Below are 9,848 nucleotides of genomic sequence, written 5' to 3' on the forward strand. Positions count from 1 at the left end.
ATCCACCAGCTCCCTCATAATTTGTTGTTGCATTCCATTGGAGCCAATGGATTTGTAGGTGTCAAATTTCCCTAAGTGATCTCTAACACAATCTTCCTTGACAAAGGGGAAGTCCCCCTTTCTCCAGATTTCCTCTCTTGTCTCTAGGGTCTGAGATTTCTGAGGGCTGGTCTTAGCAGTGAAGACCGAAGCAAAGAAAGCATTCAGTAATTCTGCCTTCTCTGTAACCTTCATCAACAGGGCACCCACACCATTCAGCAGTGAGCCCACATTTTACTTAGTCTTCTTTTTGCTACCAATGTACTTGAAGAAGTCCTTCTTGTTGTCCTTGATATCCCTTGTCAGATTAAATTCCAAATGGGCCTTGGCCTTCCTCATCATATCTCTGTATACTCTGACAATGTCCCTATATTCTTCCCAAGGGCTTGTCCCTATTCCCACATGCTGTATACTCCCTTCACCTGATTGAATTTTAGTTCAAAAATCTGGTTCAAAAAAGCACAGAAGAATAGTCAGGAATAACAGGGCAGGTAAGAGGGATCAGGGCAGGTAAGAGGAATCATTAAGAAGCCTAGAAGAACAGGATACTGATTCACTTTCATGGAGCACAATATCCTCAAGTCTTTTTGACATTACCTAGTGAAAATAAAATTTCAAACTTGAGTCTTAATACTCAGATTCAGCATAACACCCAAAGCACACTCATAGGTTAATGGGGATTTTGCTGCAGTATTCATAACTGGTTGGAGAAGTTCTGACCTTATTGTATTTACCTCATGAGCAATTTGTGAATAATTCATTTCAGCCGCTTTGCTTTGCTTCCAAAATCCTGGGTGAATCATTTCTATTCAAATTGATCATGAGTGTTCAGACTGGGAAGAGTGCTCAGAGCTTGAGTTTATGATTGCAGAGTGATGCACAGTTATATTAAGTTGCAGCTGTTAACTTATGTCATTCAAGTTCTTTAAAGATATTGCACCATTTGTATTTTCTGTACTGTAAAATTGCAGGCTTCACAGCTCTGATAAATGTTTGGATTAAAACTTCTAATATTTCTGTGCATTTTTATCAGATTGTCCCAGCTGCTATTTAAACTCTATAGAACAACAATTTTTAGCATAAAAGAAAATGAAAGATAAATTTAAAATTGTATTTTCAGAAATCAGTATATAGATAGCTAGGGGACTGACATTTGGAGATCAGTGATTCATTTACCATTAACCCATTATACTGTCTTTTCTTAAGGAAAGCAGAATAAACATGATGAAAATATATTTGCTATATTTTAAAGCATTATTTTCTGGCATGATATCTGAGAATACGGTAGAGATGAAGTTTGCAGCAACATATTTCGTTGGAGTACTCCAGGATCTCCCTCTACCATTAATGTCTTTCTTGACATCAGTGTTACACAGACCACAGAGAAGGTCCAAGACCGGTGTCACAAGCCTGTCCAGTCACTGATCAAACCCAAGCTGTGGAAGCATTACTGTGTGTTTGCTCTCTGGCTAGTTGACCTAACTCACACCGGGAGCCTCTGCAACTGATTGGAGCCCTCTGATCAGAGAAGAGAAGGAAGTAACTTAGAACAAATCTCTCTTTTTCCTATCCTGGATGACCTCAGCAGGGATGTTGAGTGGTAGAGGATATACTAATACAGACTCCATAGTAGGCAATCTTCAGAAAATAGTACTCAGTGATGTTCTTTTCAAGAAATTCACAGTTGGTAGTATCTCCTGCACAGTGTACTCCACAGCAAGAGCCTGAGGTATACCCATACAGAGCCATTAAAAACAGTTTTATGAATGCATATTATTCAAATTCTTTGAAGTTCCAAATTATATTGCTAGCTACATAAACTGGGATTGTAATGCCTTAGGGATATATTTAGAATGTGTGCACTGCTAAGTGAATGCAAAAGAATCATGCCTGAATGTACATGGTAAGGGTTTAAATTACACTGATTTTGCCTTCTGATTTCAATTAAATGTAAGATCAGAGTGTAGATCACAACCTAATAAAATAAATAAATAAATAAATAAAAGTTCAACCAACCTAAAAAATCATGAGAATAAAGTTTTAGAGAAACTTCCTTTCCCTGTCATCAATATAGGCTCAAAGTTGTTAATAAGGTTTATTGAAATCATGATTTAGGAAGTTAGATCTATTTTACTCTAAACAATCAAATATTAATAACAGAGATAATAAAGCTCCTATAAAATTGCCAGGAGCTAGTTTACATGAATATTTCAAACAGTGCTTTCATAACAAATAAGAGTTTACCACTTAAATGATCAAGCACTATTCAAGTTCCAAAACTCAGAAATTTCATGAGTTTTAGTCTTTCTAGCTTTAATTTTTAGTTCATTAATGACAGTCTTACAATTCCCTGCTGCTGGCACAATGACTGAGAAGCCTTCAGTGATCAGGAAGTTCACAAAAGACCCTGCTTCAAGTAGAGGTCAGGAGTTGAATGTTACAGGGAGTGGTCTCTCTGCTTTCATTTACAAAGAGATACACAGCTATTTCTTTTCCGTATAAAACAGCTTTGAAAACCAGGTTTGTAGAATGAGCCTACAATCTCATGGTGGTTTGTCAACCCACTTGCTGTCTGCTAAAATCTCAACATCCCTTCCCACAAAATGTGCTCTTTTCCTCTCTTGTGCACTGACTTTCATGCTCACCTGCTCATTCCACATGGAGCTGCTTCGGTCTACTGTACAAGCAAAATAATAATCTGATCTAAAAATTGAGTAACATTGGTAAAACTGTGTTCTGAGTCAGAGCAAAGTTCTTCTCAAACCAGGATCTGTCACTAGAAGTGACCAATATTTAATGCCTCAGAGAGGGCATAAAGACAAGGGAAGAATTAAGACATTTCCAAGCCCCAGGAGTCTGCAGTCACTGGAATTCTTCAGTAGGAGAGTGTGGTTGTCACAAGTAGCAGCAACGAGTGCCTTCCTCTCCTATGTACTCACTCAGAAACCCATTGAGCCCACTGAAAAGTGTTCCAGAGATGTACTCTGTGCCCTCCTGTTTTATCAGTTTGCAATAATAGATGTACAAAATGTGCTGGAAAAGTTTGGGTAGTGCCTTTAAATCTGATTATGAACATAATGACATGGTAATAGAAGTTTTATTTTCCCTCCTAATTCACTCTGAAAATGCTATGGCTTTCTTTATTACAGGATCATAGAACCATAGAATAGCCTGAGTTGGAAGGGATCCACAAGGATCATTGAGTCCAACTCATGGCTCCACACAGGACCACCCAAAAATCAGACCATGTGTCTGAGAGCATTGTCCAAAAGCTTCTTGAATTCCGCCAGGCTCGATGCCATGACCACTGCCCAGGGGAGCCTGTCCCAGTGCCCAACCACCCTCTGGGTGCACAACCTTTCCCTAATGCCCAGCTTGACCCTCCCCTGTCCCAGCTCCATGCCGTTCCCTCAGGTCCTGTCACTGCCCCCAGAGAGCAGAGCTCAGCGGCTACTCCTCCGCTCCACTTGTGAGAGAGCTGCAAGCCGCCATGAGGCCTCCCCTCGGTCTCCTCTGGGATGAAGAAACCAAGGAACTTCAGCTGGTCCTCATGCATCTTCCCTTCAAGACCCCTGAGTGATCTCAGCTGCTCCCCATATGTCTTGTCTTCTATATCCTTCACCATCTTTGTTGTCCTCCATTGGAAACTCTCTAGTTCCTTTTAAAAAATTAATTAATTAATTAAATTTTTAAAACTGCCACAATATTTCAGTCTTATTGGAGATCTTTGAGTAATCTTAGTTCTCAGATTTGAGTAAGATTGCAGGAACCAAAAAAAAAAAAAAAGAATAGTAAATTTGACTTTTTTTAAGAACTTGTTTGCTGAGAAAAAGGCTTCAGATAAATGCTTTAAATAGATTTTTTAAATAGAAATCTCAAACATTTTTTCTTACTGTACTTGTCAACTCCAAGAAGACCAACTTGCTACCAGGTTACAGTGCTGTTAATCTTCTATTTCAGTTTTACTTTAGAATCTACCATATAAGATTTATTTCACAGAGGAAAAAAAAATGATTTATAAACCTTGGCAACATGGATCTAAATAGTTTCAGATTGCCTTATAAGGACTTAGTTTTGTTACTGAAGACTCATGCATAGTACTGAAATAGAGATATGCCTAGGCTAACTGTCATCACTACCCATGAGTTGGTTTTTCTTTTGTTTACAAGTTTCTCTGTGGAGATGCTGGATGTATGATATTTCATAATACACTTCTACCAGCTGATCAGCTCTGGCTAATCTGTTCTTTAGAGCCTGATTTACCTTATGAGAACTTTGAGACATAAACAATAAATCCACCTTCAGAAGTACTAGCTAGCACTAACTTAATTTACATTTATAGAGAAAGGAATTTCAATTATTTCTTCAATAGTGCACTGATGAAAAAGTCAAGCCCTTAGAGAACATCCATGTGTTATCAATCTGGATACCAGCCTTTCTCCTAAGTCTCGAATTGACAAGTGCAAGAAAATCACAGAAATGACTAGAACACCATCATCCATCTGCTGAACCTTGGTCAGCACATTGTTAATAAGATTACCTGCTGTTCTGAGATCCCTGTTAAAACTGGCAATGGTGTGACTTTCAGAGCAGATGTTGACTGAACTACCAGACTTTTTAGCTTATACCTAGCTTGTTTTCTGTTCGGCTTTGACTCTATATACCTTTATATCAGCTACATACTTCTCTATCACAGTGCCCAGTGATCCACAGCTCTCACTGAAATGTATGTCTGGTGAGACAGAAGAAGATACATTAGCAGAGGCTGTCACAAAGAGGCACAGTCTTTGCCACTGTGACTGCAGAGAAAGACTGTGGCACACAGCATTTCATCCTGTCGATGGCTTTGTATTTAACTGATTCGCTCTGGCAGTTTTCAAAATAATCTTCCCCTACAAGCAGCGGTCAGTGCTTTAGAAGGTTAATGCTTCTGTGAAAATGTACTGGTTATTGACCAGGTTTCATGCAAAATATGAAATGACTATATTTTGAACAGTTTGTTGTCCTTTGGTACATTACATATACTTTAAACATAATACACAGCAAATCATAGGATGTGACAAGGAAACAATGGCACTTCAAACCATCTAATGTTATGCCTCAGGCTGATTAAATAAGCAAAAAGAAACATGACAGACTCATGCACATCTTACTCCTGGCCTTAATTGCAAACAACTGTTTTGTAATGTATGAGGCCTTTGCCATCCAATTCCTTGGCTGATTTTCTACTGATGAAAGACTTTCCACTTCATTGAACTGTGAAGGCATCATTTCTATTCCAAACCCATGGAGACAGAGAAGAATTAATTTACAATTCCCTACTATATGAAAAAGTGAGAGGCCTTTCATAAGAGGTGGGACTAACAGCAGCATTACTACTAACTTCATCTTCAGAAAAATCTCTCCAACTCCTCCAAGCTCCTCAGTGTAACTCCACTACTAATAAGGCTTTAGGAAAATAAATAAATAAATAAATAAATAAATAAAAACTTTTTACTTTGTGTGGTTGTGATGTATCACAGTGCCTTGTAATGAAGCAGTCCAGACCTATAAGGTTGGTGAAATGGAACCACCATTTGTCTTAAAAAAGGAAAAGTATCACATTTGGTATGCATTGAAAGGGCCAACCTGTCTCTCTCTTTTTTTTTCCCTTTTTTTTTTTAAGTGAATGGTAAAGTCAGTCTTCTAAGAGGTAGCCACATGTAATTATCATTGCCATCAGTAGTAATTAGCAATGCATATCCAATACTGTGGGAAGTTACAGTTAGACCTTCAGGCTCTTTTAAATCAATTTGCTTTGAAGGGCCACAGGATTAACTGGAGGAAAAACTTGCACTCAGTGCTGATTAGGGAAAAAGTCTGACTGTTTCCATCCTGAAGTCCAAAACTGCCACCTGCATGCATGTGGTCTGCCTTGGTGGATTGCCAATCTCTCTGCTGATACCAAAAGTGAAACAAGTACAGCAACAGATTCTTTTATATTTCAGATCCAGTAAAATTTCCTTTTGCAAAGCCACATAGGCTTCATTATAAAATGCTGAAAATTTATATTAAGGATTTCACAGCTCTCATGTTCACTTCTACTTCTGACACTTAGGTATTACAAACAATCCAGAATATAGCTATTCCGACACCTTGTCAAGCCTTAGAACTACCTAAATACTCTAAATTCCTAATTTTACTTGTTATGGATTAGAATAGCAATGACACAAAATGCTAAATTACTTGACAAACAAACGTAACAGTGCTGTGGTTTAAACCCAGCAGGCAGCTCAGAACCGGACAGCTGCTCACTCACTCTCCCTCCAGGTGGGGCAAGGCAGAGAACTGGAAATGCAAATGGGCCAGAACTCATGAGCTGAGACAAAGACAGCTTGCTAGGCAAAGCAAAAGCAGCGCACAGGCACATCAGAACACAAAATCCATTCACTGCTTCCCATCGGCAAGCAGGAGTTCAGCCACCTCCAGGAGAGCAGGGCTTATCCTGCAGCGCGGCTCCTTGGGAAGACAAACACCATCACCCCAATGTCCCCCCTGCCTCCTCCTTTTACCCCAGCTGCTATTGCTGAGCACAGCGCCACACGGTGTGGGACATCCCTTTGGGCATCCTGGGCCACCTGTCCTGGCCGTGTCCCCTCCCAGCTCCCGGGGCACGCCCAGCCTCCTCGCTGGCCAGGCAGCACCAGGAGCAGGAGAGGCCTCGGCTCTGTGTAAAGCACTGCTCAACAACTAAATTCATTAAAATAAATAAATAAATAAAAATAAAGCATCATATGAATACAGTTAACTCTATCTCAACCAAAACCGTGAGAAGAAGAAATGCATTTTTATGTTGTATAAGACAGTAGAAATGAACACAGGAATAGGATAAAATTACAGAGACTTTCTCTTCCTGGTTGTTGCTAACAATTAGCCTGCAAGACCCTTCTTGCCAGTGCTTTTCCTTAATCCAAGAAGTGTACTGAGCTATATTCAAAGGCTGTTACTGCTTGTACCATAGTTAGGATATTCTTTGAACATATGGGACAAGCATTCAAATTCCTCCAAAATGTGGAAAATTTGGAATGCAAGGTAGCCATTAATATAGGCAAATGTAAAAGAGAAGTGCTGGTGTAGCATTAATGCATGTTTGAATGTTTGCTAGACTTGCTCAGCACCCACTGATCTTGTACCACCTCCTGTAGTGGGTTTATGTGGCAAGGTTTTGGTAGTAGGGGGCCATAGGGGTGGCTTCTGTGAGAAGGATCTAGAAGCTGCCCCATGTTTGGTAAGGGCCCCACTGCTGACCAGAGCTGAGCCAATAAGTGATGTTGTTTGCGCCTCTGTGAGAGCATATTTAAGACAGGAAAAAAAAAACGCTGCACCACACAGCAGCTGGGAGAGTGAGAGGAGTGAGGAACAGCCTTGCAGGCTCCAAGGTCAGCGAAGAAGGAGGGGGAGAGGTGCTCCAGGCGCCGGAGCAGAAGTCCCCTGCGGCCTGTGGTGAGGACCATGGTGAAGCAGGATGTCCCCCTGCAGCCCATGGAGTACCACGGTGGGGCAGGGTTCCACGCTGCAGCCCGTGGAGGAGACCACGGTGGAGCAGGTGGCCCTGCACTGACGGAGACTGCGGCCTGTGGAAGACCAGATTCCAGGCCGGACCTGCAGGCTGTGGAGAGGAGACCACGCTGGAGCAGGTGACCTGGCAGGAGCTGCTGCCCGTGGGGGACCCAGGTTGGAGCAGTTTGCTCCCGTGGGATGGACCCCGTGGGATGGACCCATATCTGGAGCAGTTCTTGAAGAGCTGCTGCCTGTGGGAAGCCCACGCGGGGCTCAGTTCAGCAAGGACTGCATCCCGTGGGAGGGACCCCACAGCACAGGGGACGAGAGTGACTGAGAAGGAGCGGCGGAGAAGAATTTCTATAGACTGACCATAACCCCCACTACCCTGTTCCCCTGCGCCGAGGGTGGATGGGGGGGGAAGGTGCTTTTGGCTTCTTTCCTTTGTTTCTCACTTCTCTAGCTCGTTAGTAATAGGCAATGAATCTTACTATCTCCCTATGCTGAGTCTGTTTTGCCCGTCATGATAATTACTGCGCGATCTCCTTGTCCTTATCTCAACCCTTGAGCCCCTTTCATCGTATTTTCTCCCTGTTGCTCTTTGAGGAGGGGGAGTGAGAGAGCGGCTGTGGTGGAGCTTGGTCGCCCACCCGAGTAAAACCATCACACCTCCTCAGGGAAGTTTCACTTATGGATGCCATGAAGTCTTGGAGAGGTAAGACACTGTAATGATATTGCTGGTGTGGATTGTATTGGTGGCTGAATCATTAGAAAGCACTGCCCATGCATATGTTAAGGGTAACCTAAGCACATGCTTCTGGGTCACAGCTTCCACAAGGTGTTTATAAAGTTTAGACATTGCAAGAATGAGCTGCAGTTACCCCACATGTCTTGGAGTGACAACCTTGAACTGGTTGTGAAACCAGGTTCTAGATCTGTGAGTTAACAGCTAGCTTAGGACCATCAAAGCTTAGTAACACATTATCAGTCTGTGCAATGAAACCAACATTACCACTATTTCCAGAAGAGACATCAGGCCAGGTACTCTGCAATATTGCATCTCTGACTGGTGAACTGCAGGGCTGGAATTATATGTTCATGGAATTATGAACATATGAACATATATGGAATTATGTGTTCACATGTTATGGGGAAACCGAAGTACTCTGAGAAGTTTGGTCAAGCAGTTAAGACACAGAACTGCTCTGATATCCACCAAGCAATCTTCAAATGTAGTAAAAAAATAATAAATAAATAAATAAATAAATGGAGCTGATCTGAGTACCACTGGTGATCTAATTTCATCTCTTTACTGTGCTTAATTTATCACAATTCAACAGACCTGATGTCCTTTTAACTTGCACAGCTTTCCATGTAATCAAGCTGAAGGTGCAGTAGCACTTTCTATTCAATTAATTCCATCTATTTTGTTGCAGTTTTTTTTGTAATGCATTCTGAGATTCCAGAAGGAGTTTATTTTCTCCCACAGAAATAAAAGTCAAATCCAAGATAGAAGCAGAGCCCATAGGAATGAAATGCAACTGCCTTTAATGTAAGAGTCTTTATCTGCTGCACCTATGGTAAAATTAGTGGGAGATAGCTCTGTGAAACCCTATTTTATAGCTCTGTAGAGAGAAAAGGGAAATTCTGGATGTGAAAAAGAGGGGAGCACCAGCTGATGGAAACATTATTCAAAATAATGTGTCCTCAAAGACAGGTCAAGGCTGTGCAGTAAATATGCTTTGTCGATATTAATTTTTATCATACTTATACTCAGCCAGTGTGTAATTAAAGAACAGAATCATGTAGGCTAGAAAAGGCTACCTGGACTGAACTCCATTCACCACAACTCTTTGGGCCTGGCCATCCAGCCTGTTCTTCACCCAGTGAACAGCCATGAGCAGCCAGTCCCAGGAGAATACTGTGGGACATGGTGTCAAACACTTGACTGGGGGTGCAGCAGGAGGTGGGAAGGGACAGAACCAGGACAGCTGACCCAAACTGGCCAAAGGGCAGGACAGTGTGAGAAGCCAAAAAGTCACTGACTTAGCATAAGCACTGCTCTGCAACAATTAAAACATCAGCATGGTATCAATATTATTCTCACCCTAAATACCAAACACAGCACCCTACCAGCTACTAGGAGGTAATTTAAATCTATCCTAGCCAAAACCAGGACACTTTGGAAAGAAAGAATACATAGAAGCAAGCATTGATGCAATTTGACAAGAAATAGGAGTAAAAAGATATCACTTTAAGTATGATAAAAA

The sequence above is a fragment of the Oxyura jamaicensis genome, chromosome 3 (genome assembly GCF_011077185.1).
Source record: "Oxyura jamaicensis isolate SHBP4307 breed ruddy duck chromosome 3, BPBGC_Ojam_1.0, whole genome shotgun sequence".
NCBI classification, from domain to species: domain Eukaryota; kingdom Metazoa; phylum Chordata; class Aves; order Anseriformes; family Anatidae; genus Oxyura; species Oxyura jamaicensis.